Source organism: Carassius auratus, unplaced genomic scaffold, assembly GCF_003368295.1.
Source record: "Carassius auratus strain Wakin unplaced genomic scaffold, ASM336829v1 scaf_tig00014207, whole genome shotgun sequence".
In the NCBI taxonomy this organism is placed as follows: Eukaryota; Metazoa; Chordata; class Actinopteri; order Cypriniformes; family Cyprinidae; genus Carassius; species Carassius auratus.
This window is the reverse complement of record NW_020524479.1, coordinates 18,357-43,915: the sequence shown is the minus strand read 5'-3', so window position 1 is coordinate 43,915 and position 25,559 is coordinate 18,357.

The window sequence follows — 25,559 nt, the reverse complement described above, 5'->3', positions numbered from 1 at the left end:
ATTAATTTTTATCTGTCTGAAAGTAATAACTACAAACTATTTCATATAACTATGGAGTATAAAAAGTGCAATATGCAGTTATGCTCATGGGTACTGTATTAATCCATCATTTATAAGGGGGTAACAGGTGCACATTTACTGAAAAAACATGTAGTCCTCCAAAAATCCACCAAAAGTCTCCATTGGTGTCACTCATGAAAATATGTTAACCAAATAATAATACTAACTAAATAACTAACTAATTAACTAGTAACTAACTAACAAACTAACTTACTAACTAACTAACTAACTAACTAAATAAATAAATAGCTGATACCAACTTTGTGTATTTTCTAAACACATCAACAGAATATTAATAAATAAAAAAAGCTGTTTACAGCTTCTCTTTGCTGTAAATATGAACATAATAAGAGAAAAACAAGAATCAAGCATGAACACTTTTTTTCTTTTATGTAGAAACCATCCTATTATATATTATATAAATGACCTATTATGCAAAAAATCTTTTTTATAAGGCAAATTATTGATTTCCGTGACAATAGTTTTTTAATGCTTTTTTTTTTAAAGTGCTTAAACTCGTGATAGATCAAAGTAACTGATAATGTCACTTTCTATATATAATTTATTTGCTGTTTGAATAATTGTCGAAGGGAAATATTACAAAGCTTAATTATCAATATCTAATGTTTTTATTGCAATCAAGTTAAATACAAATTCATTCCAGATAAAAATAGTTTATAAGCATACATGACACCCATGTCTGGTTGTTGCCTAAAAAGAGGAGTTTATGATGTTTAATACATTTGGATACTTTTAGCCTTCACATGGAGTTGGTTCACCTTTAGCTGTGGAGTGGACTAACCGGTGTCCTGGCCTCAATCTTATAGAAAATCTGTGGAGGGAGCTGAAACTTCAAGTTACCAAATGACAGCCAAGAAACCTTAAGGATTTAGACAGGATCTGTAAAAAGGGGTAGATCAAAATCCCTTCTGAGATGTGCGCAAACCTGGTGACCAACTACAAAAAAACATCTTACTCCTGTGCTTGCCAACAAGGGTTTCTGCACCAAGTACTAAGTCATGTTTTGCTTGGGGATCAAATACTTATTTTATTCACTGAAACGCAAATCAGTTTCTAACCTTTATAATGTTGTTTTTTAATGTTTTTGTTTTTTCTGGATTTTGTCACTATTCGTTCAAATAAACCTTTGAGGAGAGACGCCCCACATGATTGTAAAGCGCTTTGGGTGTACAACAATACACAATAAAGCACTAAATAAATGCATCATTCATTCATTCAAACCTGCCATAAAAGTTACAGAACCTTATTATTATTATTATTATTATTATTATTATTATTATTATTATTATTATTGTTATTTTGCAAACTTACAAAATCAGCAGGGGATCAAATAAATATGTTTCCCACGCTAGGGATAAATATAAAAATTGCACGTTTTGCTATAGTAGCAAACAGGAAATGAACCTGTGCAGCAGTGGGAGCGGAACACAGTCAATACTCAGGAGAGGGCTCCCTCTGTTGGTGTGGCGTTACAGTAGGCCACTACTCAGAGAATAGGTCCACTCTAGTGTCAAGGAAGTTGAGGTTATCACCATGTTAAATTCCCTATAAAAAGACAAGCTTCTAAGTATTCACAAGTTCAACCTTACATCTAATCTGAAGGTGAATAGTAGGCATATTTTGGCGTGCTGTCCTGGGGCGAACCCAAATAACTCCCCCTATCCATGATTTGGGATAAATAGATTAGCAGTGAGAAGTTGGGGTGGAGGAGGGATGCCAAAAAACTGTTGTGGGACAGGAGGTAGGAAGACTGGATATATATAGGCTTGTGTGCTAGTTAAGATGATTAGCTAAACGAGATGCACCTGTGCCAAATTGGATAATTATCTGATCGTGCTTCTCCCGAACTTTGTTAATAAAACCACATTTCGCGAGTTCACACTTACATCTAATCTGAAGTTGAATAGTAGCCATATTTTGGCGTGCTGTCCTGGGGGAGGGGTCCGGGCCTGGAGCATAGCCCGAACCCAAATAACTCCCCAAAAGAAGCTTAAAGGCATAGGACAGCAGCCAGAGAGCTAAATTTAGTTGCCCCGCAAAATATGCGTGTTGAGAAGAAAAATGCATAGCGACCGGGAGAGCCCGTGCAGTGTTCGACGAGAGCTGTGGCTTGCAACGTCTTAACGGTGAGCCCTCCATACCGCTTATGAGAGGAGCATGATGCCAAATATAAAAAAATGAGGGACTCTTGCTGCACCAGAAGGGAGAGTCCATCTTGCGGCTGAGTACGAGGCGCGGTCGTGGGACAGGAGGTAGGAAGACTGGGTATATATACGCTTGTGTGCTAGTTAAGATGAATAGCTAAACAAGATGCACCTGTGCCAAATTGGATGATTATCTGATCGTGCTCCTCCCGAACTTTGTAAATAAAACCACATTTTGTGAATTCCTTCATGTGGCAGAGCCAGAGGAGATTGTATAGAAATCTTGCATGTCCCTGATCTCCTACATCCTCCAACATCTCGAAGACATCACTGAGCTAGAAGATGGTGGCATGTCTGAACTGTTAAGATTGAAAGATAAAATTATCTGAAAATTAAACTGAATAGTCACTGAGAGTTAGACAGCAGGCCAGAGTGAAATCACTGAAAGATATAAATTGCAAAGGTAGTTAGATTAACAAAAAGTGCAATGAAACAAGAACTAAATTAAATGTACTCGTCTGTTTTTTCTGGATTTTGTCACTATTCGTTCAAATAAACCTTTGAGGAGAGACGCCCCACATGATTGTAAAGCGCTTTGGGTGTACAACAACACTTAACATTTGGAATACACATAACATTTGGAAGAGGTAAACTCAAAACAAAGCATTGTCCAGCCTAAATTACAAATTTCTGCCCAACCCCAAAAGTCAGGGAATGCCCAACACTCAAGCTCACCCTGGCACAAACATTTTTACAATTTCTGGACAAATTGGTGATCCAGGCCAAAGAGAGAAATTAAGATTTTCAAGTTTGGCACGCCACCCAGAGTGTGAGATTTTCGCACTTCCAAGCAGGATGCAGAATCCATGGCAATAAGCCTTCAAGAGTGTCCTTTAAATGGAGAGAGGTTACTTCTGTGGGACAGGGAGTAACAAGACCCACTAACCAGTCCCAAAGATGTGTAGCCTGTGAAAAAATGGAGGAGCAAATTAAGCAGTGTTCACAATCTAAAAAGATACAGTGTTGTTCTAAGATCTGTCAAACTCACCATTGGACTGAACACAAGTGAACTTGTATCAACCCACCAAGACCAGTTACAAATTCCATGAGTGTCCACGCCCCTGCAGTACTCAGCATTCCAGCATTCCTCTGTGACATCAGTAGATGGGAGGCAATGTCTTGTTGAATGTTACCTGCATGGCCATCGAATTCAAGCACTGTGGGACACAGGCTCTCAGGTATGTGTTATTGATGAATTGTGGAAACAGGAATACTTACCAGAACTCCCACTAAAGCCTCTTTCACACTGCATGTCGCACCCGGCAAATTGCCGGAACACTGCCGGGTCGCATTCTGTGTGAAAGCAAACACGTCCCAGGGATTGATTCCAGATTACAGCACGCACATATCCCGGGTAATCACTTGAAGTGTGAAAGTGCAAAATGTAGCAACCTGGGAACAGTTGCCGGGACACTTTACCCGTGTATTTGCCGGAATCGCTGTGTGAAAGGGGCTTATGAGATGTTTCAGATATTCTCGAGTCTCCAAATACATTGAACCTCGTAGCTGCCAATGGTATTAATATCCCCTACATTGGATATGTTGAAGTGACTTTCAGACTAGCGTCACAGACATCTCACCATACCGAACTTGTCATTCCCATACTTGTAGTGAGGGGTCAAAAACTCTCTTACCATATCTTAGGTTTCAATGTGATAGAACAAATTTTGAACTTCGTTGAACAAGTCCAGCAAAGTACTGTGAGCGTCAAAATGCTTGAGATAATGTTGAAAGCCGCATTTCCCAGCCTAAAGAGGAGCAAAGTCCAAATATTGATCAACTAAGTGCAGAGAGCTCATGTGAATACACAGTAAAGACCATGAAAGGGCATGCTGTCATTCCCAAATGGAGTACGGTGTAGGTCTCATGCCGAGTGTACATACTGCCAGTTTAGGTGGACAGCACACTCATTTTTGAGCCTGATGTGAACCCTTGCAGTTGGGCTTGAATTAAAAGAAAGTTAAATAAGGCTGAAAAGAGAGGCTCCAACAAAAATCACAATTGAGGTACACAATGACATTGATCACAAAATTACTCTGATGGGCCAGACTCTGATTGGTACAGTACAGCTTGTCAAGAATGTCTTCCCTGCTAGTATGTATGGAGTGCCAGAAAACCCTACCACTGTTGGGGTATGTCACATACAGGCTGCAGAGAATGGTCACAACAAAACCAATACTGATTCTTGGGACTTGCCAGTCGATGTCAGCCACCTGAGTGAATATCAGAGACAGGTAGTTCAACAAATGTTAAAGCTGCAGTAGGGAACTTTTGAAGCTCTAGCGGTTAATAAACAGAACTGCTTGCGTCTTGCGGAAGAACATCGTAGCCGGGACTACTTCTCTCTGTTTATGTCTATGAAAAATCACAAAGGTACTAGGTTACTCCGCTGCGGTACCCCCAAAGCAATCTAAAATAGTCAGAATATAAACACTTATTATAGGTGCACCCTAGTGATTCAGGACAAGCTAAAAACACGGTTTGGAAAATGGATTCATGGTGTACTCACTTATTATGTTCATTTTTCTACATTTTGAACCCAAACAAAGTTACGGACCGCAGCTCTGATTGGTTGTTTTTTACCGGGAGCGCATGACTTTCTGCTAATGGCAATAGGACCACTGGGAGGAGCCAGAGGAGCTTGATTTTTTTCACAGATTATCTGTCTCATATTCTACTGTCAGGACATAATGACAGGTTTAACAAATATGTAAATAATATTTTTTTTACAAAAGTTCCCTACAGCACCTTTAAGAGAAGAGTGTCATTCAGGAATTAGGAATTTGCAGTTGAGTATATCAGTCAGTCACACTTACATGTCTGTGCCAAAGCTGTTGTATCGTGAGATGAAAGAATACTTACATGACCTCATAGCACAAGGCTGGATTGAAAAATCCAACTCCTTATATTATTCTCCAATTGTATGCTTAAGAAAGAAAGCCTCTGGCAGCCTCTGTTTATGTATCGATTATAGGGACCTAAACAGAAAGTCTCATCCGGATTGACAACCAATTTCAAGGGTACAAGACACTATGGACAGCCTAGGTGGTATTTCCTGGTTTTCTTCAATAGATCAAGGGAAGGCCTACCACCAGGGGTTCATGTCAAAGGAAAGTAAGCACCTAATGGCATTTGAGACAACCTGGGGCCTGTATGAATGGGTGCATATTCCTTATGGGCTGATGAATGCTCCATCAGCCTTCAAGCGATGTATGGAGGAGTGTTTAGATGGCTTACGGGATGAGATCTGCATTCCATACCCCGATGACACCTTGATGTTTAGTAAGACTTCTGAGAACCACGTCCAGATTGTAAGGAAAGAGTTGCAGTGGCTTAGGCAACATGGAATCAAACTTAAACTGAGTAAATGTGAGTTCTTCAAACCTGAAGTCTGCTACCTGGGTAGAATAGTCTCTGCAGAGGGAAGTAAAGTTAATCCTTAAGAAACAGAAGCTTTCAGAGCCCTGAAAGACAAACAACCAAAGAATGTGGGTGAGCTGAGGTAGTGTTGCTTTTGTCAACGAAAATTATGACTAAATATCATCGTCAACGAACCTTTATCATGTGACGAAAACGAGCGGAGACGCAACGTAAATGCTCATCATGTGACGATAACTATAATTAAATGTATAATGCATTATCGTTGACGAATAAAAACGAGACTTAATGTGGTTTACAAAATAAAAACTATGCTAAAATGTCTCTTCATTTTCGTTGACCAAAACGAGACGAGACGAAATGTTATAACCTTATTTCGTCTCGTTTAGTCGTAGTATTTTTGCAATAATTTCTGTTTCCTGCTGTGTCTCCCTTTCTGGAGGCTGCATCAGGTTGCACTGCGCAGACGCAGGCGACGTCACTTCCTCAAGCCTCACTCGCGGCATTATTTAGATATTTAGACTGCGGTGAGTGTCATGGTTAGTGTATGTAAACGACAACAAAGTTAAGTCTATTAGCCTGACAGAGAGAAAGGGTCTGATGGCCGGCCAGCCGGTGTTCATCTTTGGAAGAAAAAGAAGAAACGACATTTGGAAAAACTTTCATTACATAGAAGTGGAAAAGAAAACTAAATGTGTTGTGAAAAAAGATGGGGAGAAATGCGGCCACAAAATCACAGGAAAAAACACCACAAACCTTAAGAGACATCTCAATGCATTCCATAATGAAATTGAGGTAAGTCAAAAGACATTAACATAACGTTACTTTCTATATTAGAAAGCTCATGCCAAGCCAACTCATGAGGCTGTGGTTAATGTCTCTCATTTTAACATTAGCTTTAGACGTTAGCCACTGGAGCTGAAAACGACTGAGACAAACGTGTGTGACTAGCGTGTGTGTGTGTGTGTGTATATTTGTTTGTGAGTGTGAGTGTGTGTGTGTGTGTGTGTGTGTGTGTTTATGTGAGAGAGTGTAAAGTGGGTTCTTAGTTTCGATTAGTACACTTGTGGAGGAGTCAATGGAAGAATGGGGGATCCCCAGAGAGAAGGTCCTCACAACGATTACTGACAATGGCAGCAATGTGGTGGCTTCGTTACACACACATGCAGAAGTTGCCACAACTTCTGAAGAGGACTCAGAGGCAGAGCACGGCGATGACTATGAGCAACAGGAAGGGGACGATGACAGGTAACGTTAGTCTGTGTATAAAAATATGCTATTAATTCAGAATCAAAATCCACTTTATTGGCCAGGTTTACAAGGAATTTGACTCCGGTTAGTCTTTGCTCTCAAAGTGCACAACACTTTACATATAAAGAGTAAAAACACAAGGGGACAGCAAGAAACATAAATAATACTATATACAATATAATCAATTCAACATTTATGTAACTTGTTATTTATAAATCAAAAAATAATTCCATAGAAAGTTAAAAGATTAAAAATTATGCTATTAATTCATTCAGCATTTATGAAACTGGTCATAATTTCATTTCATATACATAGACTAAATATGTTCATAAGAAGTTAACTACTAAAACTATTTCATTTGGTTCAATAATGTAAGGGCTAAAATGGTTAAATATGTGCATTTGTTTTTTCATGTAGATACGACTACGGAGCCATAGAGAGGACCCCATGCATGGTTCACACTTTACAGCTTGTAGTGAATATGGTCCAGAAGGAACCCCCAATCCAAAGGTTGTTGGATAAAGTGAGGCACTTGGTGAACAAATTTAGGAAGTCATCTGTTGCCACAGAGCGGCTGCTGCAGAAGTGTGCTCTAGTTCTGGTAAAAGACTGTCCCACCAGGTGGTCAAGTTGCTTTGCTATGATTTTGCGCTGTCTTGAAGTCAAGGAGCACCTCACAGCTGTGGCTAAGTCCATGGGCTGGGACAGCCTGCAGCCCAGTGAGTGGCAAAAGATCGGGATGCTGAGAGACCTTCATCTTCTATGATGAGCAAGTCGCAAATGAGGGTACAGGGGCTCCAGAGTCAACCCCTGCAAAACGGTGTAGATTTAAATTCTTCAGTGCTAATCGTCCATCGAGGCTCAAGACAGCCAAGACAACAAACATTAGTCAGGAGATTTTAAAATATAAAGAAGGGCTGTCCGAGTCACACAAGACTGCTGCTACCAGTGCTGAGGTTGAGGAATCCGGCATTGAGTATTGGTTAACTCGGTATTGTTCCACTGCATTTCCAACACTGAAACCTCTGGCCTTGGACCTCCTGGCGATGCCAGCCTCTCAGGCATTTACAGAGAGGGTCTTCAGTGTAACTGGTTACCTCTCTTGTGGTCGCAGGAACAGGGCTAGGACCATTTTGGAAAGAAGCACTTTCCTCAAAGTAAACAAGCCTAAGTAGTAGTTAATGTCTGGCCTGAACAGACATGCAAGAAGCATGCATACTGTACACATGCACACACACACACGCACACACACACAGTTTCTGTTGAGACTGCTGGTTATTTGTTTCTTGTTTGTTCTTTTCTGTTCTGTTCTTTTCTATGCAGCCAGTGCTTCCTATCCATCTCTAAGGTCCAAACCATTTGTAGTGTTATAGTAGATTTTCGTAGTGCAAAATCTGACTTCAGTTTACAATACAAGTAACAGACACACACATTTTTTAGTTTTTTACATTTTTTTACACATTTGCACTTTCTGGTATGTTATTGTAGATCGAGCATTCAAGCACCTTGTTTCTCTTTATGTTAAATTTGAATGTATTCTTTTTTCTGGCATTGTCATGTGATGCTATTTTATAAAAATTTTATGTGTTTGTTGGTAAAATAAATATGTTGTAAATTCAAATCAGAGCGTCTGGAATGGATGTATTCTTGAGTCTAAAAGGTAACAATAATATAATAAGAAAACCTTGTTTGAAATGGGTTTGGCTAAAAGAAAATTTTGGCTTATATTTTGGTCTATACTACTAGGTACTTACACTATATTGACTGGGTTAAATAGAATTGCATTACCAAAAGAGGCTAAAATACAATTTTCATTGACTAAAACTTGACTAAAAATGTCATCAGTTTTCGTCGACTAAAACTAGATGAAAATAGTCATGGATAATTCTGACTAAAATAAGACTAAAATGCTCAGACTTTTAGTCGACTAAAACTAGACTAGACTAAAAAGAGTATGAACGTGACTAATACTAATAAAACTAATAAAAACTAAAATGACAGCTTGACACAAAGACTAGACTAAAACTAAAATTGAAACAGGCCACCAAAAACAACACTAAGCTGAGGTCTGCTTAGCTACCACAAACAGTACTTAAAGATTTCTCTTGCATAGCTATCCCTTTGTATGATCTGTTAAAAAGTACTCCAGAAGATAATGTGCACCCGAAAAGTAGTCTGAGATGAAGACAAAATGCATTCTGGGACATGGGACACCCGTAATGACAGAAAGTAATTCATACAGCCTGTGACCCAATGAATGGAGCTTGGAAAGGTGCATCCCACCTGGCGGTTTATATGGCTATGGTATTGCGGCAACGCACTAGCACGTGATAACCTTGCAGGCGGAGCAGAACATGTTTCAGAGCCCAAACTGTAAGGAGCTCCAATTAATTTATATGGGATGAGTAGAGTGTGCTCGGCAACAAGTTCAATGGTCTGCTCTCATCCATGGTTCCCCATCCTGTAAAAGACTCATCTGTGGTTTCCACTTCCCACAACATGATGGCCCCAGAGAGGTCCCATGAGCATAATGCAGTAATGCAGTGCTGCTGCACGAGTGCATCACTGTGACTGAGTGGCAGAGGTTGCATAATGGGCTGAAATGAAGAAATAAACCCACTTCATGAACACCCTCATTCTCATTCATGCGAGAGGCAATTCACGAAGAAGAGAAAGCGCTCTTGCGACAGGCAAACAGCAACCTGCCTTCCAACAGTTAGTCACTGAGCATGTACAGATGTGGGAGAGGATCCATCGTGTGATGTCCCTCGTAAAAGAACACCTCACCAAGGCCCAGCGCACCCAAGGCAATGCCTGTGTAGCCCAGAGAGTTTCAACCAGGGGACTAGGTGCTAGTTCTGATACCCACTGCCACCTCCAAATTCCTGGCTTTGTGGCAGGGTCCCTATACTGTCACATTAAGGGTAGGCTCGGTCACCTACAGGGTGCGTCAGCTGGGACATCGACACGAGTCAAAGATATACCACTTCAATCTATTGAAGAGATGGACGGCGCCACTGCCCCAGGCAACGGTGCTGGCATAGACCAGTTCTCCCATAGTGCCCGTAGGTGAGCAGTTGTCTGTAATCCAGAAAAAAGACCTCACCTCCCTGGTCAGTCAGTTCCCAGATGTGTTCGTTGAGCAGCCTGGGCAGAGTCATCCAACATGACATCCGCACCCCTCCCAGAGTAATAGTGTGGCAGAGGCCTTACCGGGTACCGTAGGCTGGCTATAGAGGAAGCCATCGCTCGGATGCACCAACTAGGAGTGATAGAGGCATCTTGTAGTCCCTGGTCCAGCCCCATCATCATGGTCCCAAAGGCCAATGGATCACTCCATCTCTGCAACAATTTCCGTCCCCTAAATGAAGTGTCCTAACAAAGGGCTACTGGCAGGTGCCCCTCTCCCCGTCCCAAGAAAAGACGACCTTCAGCACCCCTAGTGGCCACTGGCAGTACTTTGTCTTTCCCTTCTGGTTACACGGGGCACCTGCAACGTTCCAACGCATGACAGATTTCCTGCTGAGGCCCCACCAGAAGTACGCGGCGGCCTACATTGATAACATTGTCATCCACTCTGAGAGCTGGGAGGACCACCTTGTTTGATTGCAGAACATCCTAGAGAAGCTACAGCATGCTGGTCTCATGGCTAACCCTAAGAAATGCCATCTCGGACTGTCAGAGGCTAAGTACCTAGGGTATCGGGTCAGACGAGGACTGCTCCAACCCCTACAGGAGAAGGTCTAGCGGTTTGTTTTAGAACACCATTTTGAATTTGATTTAACAAATCAATGATTCATTAGATCAACAAATGATCACAGCATGGCAACCACGACACTTCAGCAAGACTTTAGCGACCTGAAAGTATGCGGAGAGGACCTTCCTCCTACTGAGTTCTCTCTGAAACATACTCCAATCAGGACCACTTCCGTCAAGTATATATGACAATTCTATTGCATACAGTTAGTATTGGCGGTATGGTTATGTTCTGGGCAACCCTCCACACGCTTGTCCATGCAGCCATGCTAGGACAGAACGAGGAGAGCAGCAAGACAAACCCCCCTGGGGTACAGAACATAACCATTATAAGCATAATTACAATTCTCAATTACATGAGTTGTAAACAAAATGTGATAATGACTGCTTCCAATGAAGAGACTGTAAAGAAAGAACAAAGTTAGATTGGATTACAGGTTCAGTTGGTGGAGTTGGGGTTGGAGGAGGGAGTTAATTGCAAGCAGCGATGCGATAAAAGAGACAGATGAAGAATGGGAATATAAATAGACCGCATGTGATAGGTGTCAAGACTGGATTGGTGCATGTCAGCTGACTGTCAGCTGATGCAGGCGTGACTAACGTGGCCTGACTGAACTAATGCGATGCTCGATTTCAACAGGACCACTTCCGTCAAGTATATATGACAATTATATTGCACACAGTTAGTATTGGTGGTATGGTTATGTTCTGGGCAACACTCCACAAACTTATCCATGCAGCCATGCTTTGACAGAGCGGGGAGAGCAGCAAGACAAACCCCCAAAACAACCATATGCCAAAGCTCCCCAACACAACTGATGCAATTTGAATGGTCAGCAATGAGAAATGTTGCTTGATACAATATTTATGGGGGAAGCATCACACCAACTCAGAAAGCATACAACAAGCATGTTGCTTTAGCTGCTTATGCAAATATTTGAATGTAGGGGGGAAGCATACACCCCTACCAGCGCATAATACGATGGCAGTTTGAATATTATCCAATTTTAAGTGTTTAACATGCTGAAATGTCACATTAAGGTGGGGAAGCATCACCCGAAGTTAAGCAATACAGGATGTGCAGCAAGCATGTTCTTAAAATGCTTAAAGCAACTGTGTGATTGTAAAGGGGGAAGCATACACCCCTAGCCACAGAAACAGCAGCAGTAGTCTAATACTGTCACGGTTCATGAATGCACCGTCTCCAGCTGTATGTAACATGTAGAACATGTAAAAGCATTTTGATTGTTTCATGTGGGTGTTGCCGCTGATCGTCTGATCAGCGGCAGGTGCATCTCATTCCAACTGCCTATTTACCACCCTGTCTTTCGTCTCTTGTTTATCAGATCGTTGTTTGAGGTCCTCCGTGTTTAGATGTCTGATTCTCGTGTTCCTGCCTGCTTTATCTCCTGTTTCGGTTCGCTCTGGATTGTTCCCTTCGCACACGGATTGTCGTCACCTCACTCGGATCTACCACCACCGTCATCTTTACCAGAGCACTCAACTCACCTACTCACCAGTCTGTGCTGCCATCGAGGTTCCTGCGTCACTCTCCAACCTTCCATCATCACATCATTTACAATAAACTCTGTTTACTTGCTTTTGCCTCCTGTCTCACTTACCTAGCATTACAAATACGATGGCAGTTTGTATATTATTCAATTTTAAGTATCTACCATGCTGTAAAAATCACAAAAGGGGGAAGCGTCACCCCAAGTTAGGCAATCGAGGATGTAACAACATGCAATAAGCATGTTTCTTAAAATGCTTAAATCTCATGCCAATCCAGAGTACCCAAAGAGCAGTAACACATCCCCATCTCCAAAATTCCCAAGCCTTGTCGTATGTGCAAAATAAAAATACAGCTCCCGATTCTCTCTGGAAAAACCAAGCCCCTGGAGGCATGCTGTGGGTGGAGCTATAAAACTGATGTTGTTTCCATTCACTAATGTGCTGATTTCCAACAACTACTTACCCGAATGGTGTCTTTTACCATGTTTTAATAGCAAACCATGTGCTTATCCAGCATCAACCTGGTCTTGTTTATAAAACATTTGTCACTGAAATGACGAAATGACTAGAACACACTTGCTACACTCCATTGCTGCCCCAGAAAAGTGAACTGCATCCATGGTTCATGTAACGCTATGTTATTTGAGAAGCTGAACATGGTAAACTTCCCTCAAACCCAAAACACACTTATTTGGACACATTCTCGAAAACCTCATATTCAGCGCTGCCAATGATATCCGATGAAGAGAGTTCATGAGTGAGGTCTCGCTCTCGCTCTCCTCTGGTCAACATGTGCGTGGGCGTGCTTTTTTTGTTGTTGAGAAAATGCTCATAGGAGCTAAAAATAAAAACTGCCGAAACTTGTACCACCCAGAAGTAAGATTTTTGGCACAGAAATTCTCCATTCATCCAAATTGGCCATGTTTAGCACGAGAATCCATCTCTTTAACACTGAACAACCCTGAATCCATGAAACACCATTGTAGCCCCCCTTTAAGAAAATGTGTGATACATACGACCCTTACTGCAGCACGAGGAACATGTAATATGCATTAATGATGTGACTAGGGCTTGGGCATCGTGACATCATTACTTGGCATGGCCGCCACGTTGATGGCCTCCTTTACTGCTACTCGGACTACTGCGCGGTGTTTAGACATACTCCCTCTCATCCGTGTCTCTTAATTTGATTAATTAAAAATCTATTTTCAAACATGGTAAACCGTTGCTGTATTGTGGGGTGTAATAGCGCAAAACATAATCGCCATGGGGAAAATAAAATGAGAATGGATTAACTTTACACCGCTTTCCTGCTTGGAGGCGCGACCATGGAGTCTATAACATCTGAATATTAATTTATATAGCTTAAGTCAACATTGAAAATAAGGGAAATTTCTTGGGTTACTCATCCAAAATATGGAAAACTTCAACATTGATCTTTTTGTTGCTATCCCTCTGCTAACAGCAAAAATTCGTACTACAAAACTTCTGCATTAACTAACGTTAAGCGATTTGTGAAGCTAGGTCTAACGTGACTTTAGTTACAGATTGGCGTGATATCGTGCTCTCACAACAACCACGCTATCTTAAAAAGCCCAACATCACGCTAAGGTTGCTTACAAGTAAGCAAAACAATGCTTTGAAAACATCTGTTTCGCTGGAAGGGCAAGGAGTAGCAACGGGACAACAACACAGAGACTTGACAAGTCCGATTGAAGGGCTAACGGGATATTTTACAGGAAAATACTAAAACGGGAAGACAGCGGGAAAAGAGCTCAAATACGCGAGAACCCCAGAAAAAATGGGAGGGTTGACTAACTACACTTTTGAAACACATTGTTAAAAGTCCATGTGTGAGTGGTTGTTTGCATTAACGGTTACTGAACTAGCAGCTAGGTAGACCACAGCTTACCGGATTACTGTATACTGTTTGCCGCTGTTCTGGTTCTATGATTTGCAGCTCCTGTACCCATCCATTTGTGAACTTTACATGAGACTTCAATGAATTGTAGCTTCGTAACTATTCTGAAGTGTAGGCGCTCACAAAACAAACAAGGTAGCCGAAGATATCTGTAATGCAAAATTGCAGCAGCAAGTTTTCTTTGGTACTCCACTCCACTCTTTGTTGTGAATTTCATATGGATCCAAACCGTTAATAGTGCAGATTTTGTCCACATACCGGTCCCTGGCATCCCTATTTAACGTATCCCTATAAATCCCACAACCTTTTTGCGATTTTAACATCTTTTTTTTTCTCCCAACTCTGCTCTTCTCGTTCAACTTACTTTATGTTTACATTCGCGATGCTAGCAACATGGCCGCCATGTCCCAGAATGCAACTCGGCAGTCTGAATGAAAATGCTCCATATAAACACCTCAGTCGAAATAAAATTGCCCAAACCGAAATGGTAATCTGTTGAGAGGGGTGGGATAACCTTCTATAACCGAACTAAATTAAAATCCTGCCACGTAAATGTGTTAAACTGATTGCTTTGTATCTATGTAATCACATCAATAGTCATAATCATCAGAATGGGAACGTGATGTCGGCAACGCTGTGCATTCAGTGATTAGTAGATGCTGACATTACAGTAGAGACTGGGAAATGGTGGATGAAGATAAAATTCAAATTATACAATAACACACATTAGAATGGAGAACACTTGCTGTGTTATGAACGGTCATATCTGCTCTCATGACCAGAGCAGAAAGCGGATGTAATGAATGAAGCACAATTTACTGCTTTCATCTTAGAACAACACTACGATAGTGAATAGCTCCATGGAAACACTTGACCAAAATTTGTCGGTCATTGTATGAATTACAGATTCATAAACCCATTTGTAAATGTTGTGCTAGCTCTATCTGCGTTAATAAGCTGCCCCCTCACGATTCATTGTTTGGCAAAACTTGTTGAGAAATCGTGAATTTTTCCATTTAAGTATACAGAACTTGTAATTATTATATCATCATCGTCATCTTATTTATATTTTATTATTATTATTATTATTACTTTTTTTTTTTAATTAAATATCAGAATACAATTCATTTCAGAGCTGTATTACAGACGATCTTAGGCTACGGTTATTTCCCATTGCTAAATTGACATGCCTATGTTGGCGTTTTCCAGTTCACGTCTTCATGCCGTTAACATTATTGTGGATGTTTTTCGGCCAGCATCACTACAGAACCTTTAATGTTCTCATGTGTCACACGACGTGACAGTATCAATAAATCTGTGTCACATCTGCATGGATGAAGCGACTTGTTTATCACTTTAATTGTTGTGCAAACGCAGCGCTGTGCGGGAGACTGTGCTTTTGAGCACGGCTGGCAGATGCAGTGTGTAGTGCTGCTTCCCATTCCTTGCAGTTTGGTGCAATTTAGAACAGTGCCTAATGCGGGGGAGGTTTCCCTCGCTTCGGCGATCAGCTCTCTACTCAACCGGTCCAGAAATGTCCCGGTGCTAAATGAGCATTTTAAGAAGCCAAATCTTATTTAGTAAAAATAATAAGCCAATAGATTAACGTGAAGCTAGCAGAGGAAGGAAGCTGAGCTAACGAAGCTGTAATTACATAAGTCCATAAGTTAATAAAGCAATATTTATTTCAACTATAGATAATTAGCATCACGCATAACTTTTTGAGCATCAAGGATGGCTCGAGTATCTGGCCGGAGGTACCGTTCATAAGCTGCCGAAGACCATCTTTCCATAGCTTTAAGGGTAGAAACAGGAGTAGAGGAAGCTGCAGTTGTAGCAGCCCCTATGCGCAGTGAATGAGCCGAATAATATTCGGGGGGGAAGCCCGCAAAGCAAGCGGAGACTGGATGCAAACCAGGCTCTGGACATAGGATTTCCCTCCTCCGTTATAAATAATGGGTCTTCCAGACGAGCTTGTGGACGGCTCCTCAGATAAGCCAACATAGACGACAGAGGACAAAAAGCAGAGTTAGTTTCAGAAATGTACACAACAGATCCTTCCCTGTTCCTGTCAGTTTTTGAGTGCTTTAGCAATATGGTGAAGTGGTGAGAAAAAATGTTAACGTCTGATATTGTGAGGTCATGTGACGGATTGAAGGAACTTGTGCGTGTCGAAATCTCGCCACCTCTAAGAAAGCCATAGAAAGCCATAAGCAAAACAGATTCTAATATTATATCAGAATAAGACCCAAAGTGTCCCTCTATCAGATGTGATATTAACTTTTTCAGAAGCGGAAGTGTGAGAGGGAGACGTTGATCATTGCCTTTAGGTTTCTCTTTTTTAAGTCCATTAAGCAGGAGACGAATTGATGAATTTTCGAGCAAGCTGAGAGTCGATGGATCCAGGCAGCGCAGGTGGAATTGGATGCCGGCCATCATAGTTTTGATGGATGAAGGCTGCATTTTACGGGACTCAAAACAGTGGACTATAAATGCACTAACAAATGATACATTGACAGGCAATACATTTACAGAGAAGGTGGCACAGAAAGAACTAAAATGAGACCAAGCAGTATCGTACATTTTTAATGTTGAAGTTGCTAGACCACTGCTCATGTACTTGGCTGCTGAATGTAAATAAGATTGTAGGGTCAGGTCTAATCTATTACGGTTTGGCTGAAAGGAGGGCAGACCAAGCTGGCTGATGCTGAACCTGGACACAGGAGGTGGAATTTCTGAAATTCAAATCGAGAAAGAGAGTCAGCAATTTGATTGTTTAAGCCTGGAATGTGAGCAGCTCGAAAAATGAAGTTATCCATGACAGATAACCAAGTAAGTCGCCTGACGAATCGGTTGATAAACAGAATTGATGAGCGACCTTTGTTAATAATATTAACTGTTGCCTTGTTGTCACAAAAAAAAAACCAAAATTTGTTTTCTAGACCATTGTTTGCTCCACAGAATACCAGCTATCACTATGGGATATAATTCCAACAGAGCGGTGGAAAAAAACAACAACAGAAGGCGCAGCATCTGTATACAAATTAAGGGCTGCAGAAGACTCCAGATCATCATAGTGAAAAAAGGAAATGCCATTCCAATTTTCAAGGAGCAAAGACCAGAACTTGAGATCTGATCTGCAGCCTGGATCTAAGGTAACTATATCCTTAAGATCTTTAACTGATTTGGATAGATCGAGGAGTCTAGCAATAAAATACCTGCCTTGGGGAATTATACACATCGCGAAATTAAGATGGCCTAGTAGAGAAAGCAAATCTCTTTTTGAAAAAGATCTGGACATCTGAGAATTTCTCATGATTTCTCTGATGCGATTTAATTTCTCAAGGTGTAACGAAGCTTAGGAAGCTTTGGAATCTAATGTAATGCCTAAAAACTCGATAACTTTAAATAAGAGGACCTAAAGTTTTTTCCTCAGAAAGGGGAACACCTAAATCAGAAAAAAAAGTGTGTTTTAAAACCGAAATGCATCTTTCTGGCTTTGCATTTTTATAATCCACTAGCAGAAAATTGTCTAAAAGATGGAGCACATATGGTAATTTGTAGTTATTAAGGAGAATCCAACATAGTGCCTCTGATAGTGTATCAAATATTTTTGGACTACTGCGACAGCCGAAAGTGAGCCTGACTGAAAAATAAAATTTTGATGCCAAATAAATGCCACTGCCATGGATGTAAAGGCATAACTTTAAAGGCGTCTGAAATATCTGCCTTTGCAAGCCATGCACCCCTACCTGCAATTTTTATGAACTTGATTGCATCGTCAACAGTTGAGACAAGTCAAAAATTGAGCGTTTCTTCCCTGAATATTTTCGAGTAGCAATCCCTATAGGGTTAATCCGAAAAATTGAGAAGGGAGATTTATCAAAAGGCCCAATCAGGAATCCTTTCTTAACTTCCTTTTCCAACAATGTATTAACAATTTCAGGTTCTTTTACAGCAGAAAGCAAATTATTACAGGAAAAAAGAAAAATTAGACAACCATATCAGTCCTGCAAAAAAACCATGAATAAGTCCAGTTATTAAATAATTGACGAAGCAGCGGTTATGATGATTTCTCAATGCCTGTCCCAGTTTTGGGAAATTGACTGGGGTTGATGGCTTTATTTCTTTTTCTCCTTTTTCATAAAGCGAGTTCATCTTGGGCACACAGATTTTGGGTGGCCGTCCCCACAGTAACTACAAGCATGAACATATTTACAATTATAGAATTTGCAAACATTTTCATTAAAATTATAGCACAACAGAGTAGCAAATGGTGTTACCTTAGAGTCAACAGTTTGAAAGCCAGACTTAGAGGGTTGAGGAGACACATATTTTGGGCATAGATTGAGAGTTTGAGAATGAGAGCCACAGACGAGCAGGAGAGAGCTTGATGACCAGTGAAATGTATGCTTATGAGGGTCAAGTCGACAACTGACCAGTCCAATCTCTGATTGAAACGTTGAATAAACATAGCAGCTTTTGCAGAGAATGACTTATGATAGTCATAAAAGAGAGTTCCTCCATAAGTCAAAGCCAAGTCAGAAATAATTGGTAAATAGGTGTCCAGCTCGGCTCTACGAGACAGAAAGATTTCGCATATGACATCTCTGTAAACACCAAATGCCACGTTAAACTCAGCTAGTGTTAACATTTTGGAAAGCCGGGGATCGCTGTCTTTAAGCATAACAGATACATTGCCACAGTCAATGACACGTTTCTCACTCATTTCTGAGCACAGCAATATTTTCACAAGATTAACATCATTACCTGCAACGATTTGGCTTCTCAGCTGTTGAGAAATCGCAGCAGCTGGCGGAAAGAATGGAGAGCCTGTAGACACTGGAACTGCACTTCTCATCGTTCTTTGCGGTATAGTCCCCGAATTGATGACGTCGTCGTCCGGACAACACTGGGTCGTTGCTTTGGACTGAAGAAAAGTTGACCGCTCGGTTTGTGACAGCTGAACCACCTGCCCACTTGGGTGCAACATCAGTCGGAGTGGAAGTTGGGTTGATATTCTTTCTCTTCTGCGCCTGTTTCCTGCTGGAGAAAGGAGGAGGAAAATCTGCTGCTGGGACGTAAACTTTTTCACAAAGCAAAGCTTACAGTTCCTTATGCGTAGCTCCAGTCGGTGCCGGGATATCGTGTCTATACAAGGGTTTCAGTAACTTCGGCAGTGTCCAGTCAATGATGCTGATTGGACTATATGATTTACTCGCCAGATGTGAGCTCCGACGGATAGAAGCGTTGCTTTCTTCTTGAATGGCTTCTTCTGCTTGACTTATTTGTTGCTGGGATTCTTCGATGGATTCAGTTTGCCATTGGTCTTCATCATTTGCGCCGGTGGTAGACATGGTCAGCAGTTGGGTGAGTACAGCAAAATATAAGAGTAATCTCATTGTATGCAAAAAAAAAGCTGCGCTTTGCGAGCAATGCAGTGGAAGCAGCCAAGCAGCAGACTGAAAATGCACTTAAATAGGACGCCCTGTTTGAAATGGACCAATTGAGTGCTTTAGCGATCAGATCAGCTGTTAGATCTGGGTATCAGCTGATAGCAGAGCTTGACTACGTGGCCTGCCTGACGCTGACGCTGAAACTCTATATAGAGTGATAAAAACACGTTCTTCTGACACTGTGTGCATCTGAAACACTCATGTGCTCCAGGTGTATAAACACAGATAAACACAGAATATGCTTAACATTTTGCCTCTGCAAATGATAGAAAAACAATGTTAACCACCTGGCAATATACACAGCGATATGGATTAAAATAGCATTCACCTATCTTAGATGCGGATTTCAGATGTTCTGAAAAAACTGCAACAGTTTGATTTGCACGCAGCTATGTGATCGTTAATTGCAAGCAGCGATGCAATGAAAGAGACACTGAAGAATGGGAATTTAAATAGACCGCAAGTGATAGGTGTCAAGACTGAATTGGTGCATGTCGGGAACAGCTGACTGTCAGCTGATGCAGGCGTGACTAACGTGGCGTGACTGAACTAACGCGATGCTCGATTGCTATAAAAATTGTTCCATGTTCTTGTATATTGTATTTTTGTTGTGTATCATGTTTTATACATGCTTATGATGGATCACTAGTTAATATAACCTCATCTATATGATGTTAGGTGTCTTTTAGTTTGTATTTTCATGATCTAAATCAGAGTGTATATTATATGTTGATGCCTATGCAACACATTAGTTTCATAAGAATCTTAAAGATTCTTCTCTTGAACCCCCCAATCTAATTTCATATGCAAGACACCATACTAGAAACAATGAGTTGTAAAACTTCCCTCCAGAAGGTACCAGACATTCAAAATGCATCCTGTAGGCTATTGTCCTTTAAAATGTGCATGCCTGTCATTGGATTGCGATCGGATAAGGGCCATTTGCATATCTAGTCAGTATAGCAGCCACAGTGAATGAACAGGCTAATAAAATGTAAACTAGTGATCTGAAACAATGGCCTCAGCACCCGAAGGGGTAGGGATAAGGTTACCAGACGTCCCGTTTTTCCCGTGAGTCACAATTCGTTGTCGATTAACTTAAAGTCAGTGAAGGTGGGAATATATATATCTCCTTTTTCACTTAAGGGAATAGAAAATGTCATAATTTATTCAAGTTTCTCCAAATTCAGTCCTTGGTTCAAATTTCTCAAAAAATTGATTTGGTCTAAAAAGAGAAAAATAGTAGTTAAAAACTACATACAAAAATAGCTACCAAAATACATTTTGGTAACTACAGTTTGGCTAAAACTATTGACTAAAAGAAATTATTAGAGATGATGATATCACTGAATTCAATAATGAACAGCCTTTTGTCAACTGTCATTTTGCATTATTGAGACACTGTTTTCCTAATTAATGTGGTTCAGTTGCTTTGACGCAACCGTTTTGTTAAAAGCGCTATATAAATAAAGGTGACTTGACTTGACTAAAAGTTGAACTACCTGTCTCTAAAAATGCAATGACTTTTCGTCAACTAAAACGATGAAAGACTCAAATGACTAAAGTGTGACTTAGACTATTAAGCATTTTCGTCTCAAGATAAAGACTAAGACTAAATCAAAAATGCCTGCCAAAATTAACACTGATGCATATGCATCCTCAAGGTTTGTAATCGATGCTTCGAGAAAATGACTGAATCGTTAGACTCCTACTAAGAAGGTAAATTTTGCTTGACCCGATAAATTTGATGGCACAGCTGAGCAATGTAAAGGATTTCTCCGGCAGGTTGAAATCTTTTTCAGACAACAAGGGGATGATTTTGAGTCTGAGGAGAAAAAATTGCATTCCTCATGTCTTTGTTAACTGGTAAAGCGACTGACTGGGTCTGAATTACAGGCAGAACTTGCATGCAAGAGTCGTTTTTGGAATATGTTACACTTGCTATCAAAATTGATAACCTCATACGCAGCAACCCGACTAAATTCAAGTCACAAGTGCCGGCCAACCGGTCCAGCCACCCTGGCTTTGCTTATTTACAATCCAGCCCTTTCTACTGTTCCATCCAACCCTGAACCTATGCAGCTAGGAGTTACAAAACTCTCTACGGAGGAAAAATCACACTGGCTGTTGTACAACTTGTGCTTTTACTGTGGATAGTCAGGCTATGTTACACCATTTGTCCTCTAAAGGCTCGGAGGACCACCAACATGACCAGCCGGGTGAGTGTTGACAATCTTTCTCTCCCTATTATGAAATCTCTCACTTTCAGAGTCAAGATTACCACTGAAAATGATTCTATTGACTTCACAGCGTTGATTGACTACAGATCTGCATTGAACCTGATCCATCAAGACCTCATCAGAAAATTCAACATCCCCACGTAACCTTGTGATCCGCCACTCAAAGTTCATGCTGTTAACAACAAACCCATTGGAATTGGTATCACCCAACAAATTCTGCCCATACAACTGCAAGTAGGACTGTTTTATCTAGAAACCATCTCTTTCTACGTGATTGATTCCCCACGCCACAAATTAATCCTGGGTTACCCTTGGTCATCTGTCCACGAGCCAGCCGTCTCTTGGCATCATGGTGAGATTACACAACGGTCATAATTCTGCTATTCCTACTTCTGCGCCCCGAAGTTACCAAGTCTGGTCTCTCTACAAGTATTGAAGATCTATTGTGCTACCAGGAGTATTAAGAAGTCTTCAGCAAGACTGAAGCCACCCAGCTTCCGCTTTATTGTTCCTGGGATTGTGCCCTACATCTCCTACCCAACGCGATGCCACCCAAAAGTAAGATCTACCCCTTATAATACCCAGAAGCCAAGGCATTTGAGGAATACATAGAGAAGGCTCTCAGTTCTGGGTTCAATCGCCCATCAACTTCCCCAGCAGCAGCTGGCTTCTTTGCGGAAAAAAGATAGAGTACTTCAGCCTTGCATAGACTACTGTGGTTTGAACAATGTCACAGTTAAATACCGCCATCCACTGCCAGTAGTACCCGCTGCTCTAGAGCAACTTCTTGAAGCCACAATTTACACTAAGCTAGACCTCTGGAGTGCCAACCTCATTAGAATCGGAGAAGGTGATGTATTGAAAACAGCCTTTGTGACCACTAAGGGGCACTACGAATACAAGGCCATGCTGTATGGGCTAGCAAATGCACCAGCAGTCTTTCAATCCTTCATCAATGACATCATCAGAGACATTTTTAACAAGTACATAATTGCACATATTGATTAAATACTTATCCACTCCAAGACAAGGAGGAACATCAAGATCATGTCAAGACTATTCAGACTGAGAAGTGCGAGTTCCACATCAAGCAAACTTCCTTCTTGGGGTATAACATCAGCCATCAAGGTGTGGAAATGGATTATTCAAATATTTCGTCAGTCACTGAATGGCCCCAATCTATCACAATCAAGGAACTTCAGCGCTTCTTAGGATTTGCCAACTTCTATTGATGCTTTATCCGTAATTATAGCATGATTGCTGCACCACTGACATCCCTGCTGAAAGGTAAACCTTAAAAATTACAGTGGTCTGGTGGAAGTGCCACACTAGCCTTCACCAAACTAAAAGAAAGTTTCACTACCGCACCCATTCTCAAGCATCCTGATCCCAATCTGCTATTTGTCATAGAAGTTGATGCCTCAGATAGAGGAATTGGTGCTGTGCTCTCTCAATGCCATGGACAGCCAGGGAAGCTCTACCCATGTGACTACTTCTCAAGAAAAGTCACTGATGTAGAACGCAACTTTGATGTCTGCAACAAAGAGCTCTTATCCATGAAGGTTGCAATTGAAGAATTGAGACATTGGCTGGAGGGTTCCACTCACCCCTTCCATATAATCACAGACCACATGAATCTTGAGTACATCAAGAATGCTAAGAGATTAAACCATTGCCAAGCATGCTGGCCGCTATTCTTTACAACATTCAAATTTACAGTCACATACAGACCAGGCAGTAAAAACAGCAAGGCTTATGCACTTTCCAGGCAACATGATCATCTACTAACAAAATCCCAGCCAGAATCCATCTTACCCCCATTGGTGATTATTGCTCCCGTTTCATGGGACTTGATGGATGAAATTCAAAGAGAGCAACAGAATGAACCTGCACCACAAGGTCGTCCCCCCAACAAGCAGTACATACCTGGAAATCTTCAGTTTAGAGTCATGCAATGGGTACATACATCACTTTGATCTGGTCACCCAGGTATCTCAAGAACTCTCCATCTCACATAGAACTCGTTCTGGTGGCCATCAATGATTAGGATATGGCTAACTATGTCAAGTCCTGCTCAGTCTGTGCCCAGTCCAAAATACCTAAATAGTTACCCTCTGGTTTGCTACAGCCTTTGCCCATTCCCCAATGCCCTTGGTAACACCTTTCAATAGACTTTGTCACTGATCTATATATGTTCAATTAATTCACTGTAAGGGAAACAGGTCAGTTTAGCTCAAAAGGGAATCATTTAAGATTTTAAAGGGAATTTGAACAGAATCACTGTTTAATGGCTCATCACTGAGATGGCCAGCGATTCATTGAACAAGCTGTAAAACATCAAATCTGCACTGTATATTAATATCCAAAGTATAGTGAAAACACTATTAATTGGCACAGTAACAAGATCGGCAGTTTAAGACATTGACTTGTAAGCACAAAACACAAGATACTTCTCTTTTCAATATGAATAAGGCTTTATTAGATAAATCTAAGACATATAAACTAATCTAACACATAAGCACACACACTCACACATTCACACAAGTTGCGGGAAGATAGAAAGTTAGGAAATAATGAGTCACTAATCACTTAATTAACCCTCGCACTGAGTTCCTCAATGAGGTTCAAATTATATAAGATACACCAGTACTGTTGTGAGACTTGAGGTGTTACGTTGCCTGTGTAAAGGGGGCTCCCTTTGTCATGTTGAAAAGGGGGTTTCCAGAGGTTGCTGATTGGCTGGAAGTTCAGTAGTTGTTGAAGTGACGTCTTGGGAAGCCCGTGGTTGGGCGTTGTCTGACGATGCAGAGTTGTGGGCTGGTTAGTTTTAGGCAGGCCCTCAAGGTCAGACTCGGAGACACAGCGTTACAAAACTTAACTCAGAACACAAAACTCTCAATGGAAAAGAAACTAAAGTAAAAGAACACAAATAAAGTTTGACGAGACTAGGTGGTGTTTCTTCTCATCGTGCCTAAGTAGCAGCAGGCGTGCAGACTGAAGCACACTGGAACCGCACTCAAAGAATGCTAAAAGTAATGACTAAGAGCCTGGCTAAGAGCAAACGCTAAAAGCAAAAGCTAAAACAAGTTAAAAGCTGGCATGACTGATAGAAAAGGCTAAATTTGATGGTGTCCTGAGTATTTAAACTGGCCTTTTGGCCACACCTCAAACATTGTCTTTACCAATTAGATATTGTCTTTGCTCAGGGTATCATAAATCATTGGTTATCTTATCAAGCACGTGGTCTGAATTTTCCCGCTCTTGCAGGGTATAATTTTGGACATTATTTCTATATTTAGAATATGACACATTTGAAAAAAAAACTGATGGTCAGAAACATTTCAAGCAAGCAGATTGAAACACATACATACTAAACATGAATATGAATCCTTAAACTATTCAATAGTTATTAAAAAGGCATACACAATAAGTGATTAGAAACATGAGAGTCAAATGTGTGGGATTCATAAATGATTTAAGCAATGGACTGATATTCCTTTAGAAATAATTTTGAGTTCATTTTGGTGCATCTACATTTGTAAGACTATCTGCCATTCCTTGACAAGATATGTTTTGTGGAGACCAAAGGTTAAAAGGTCCTCTCAGTAATTTCAGTCTGGTTCTGCTGGGGGGGGGGGGGGGGGGGGTCAATCCAATGATCTTGTTTACTCTCATGGGTTTACATTTGATGGTCAGGCTGTGCATCTCTTTTACCATCAATCTTGATTACTTGCCCCAAATTTGACAATCTCTTTTTCCG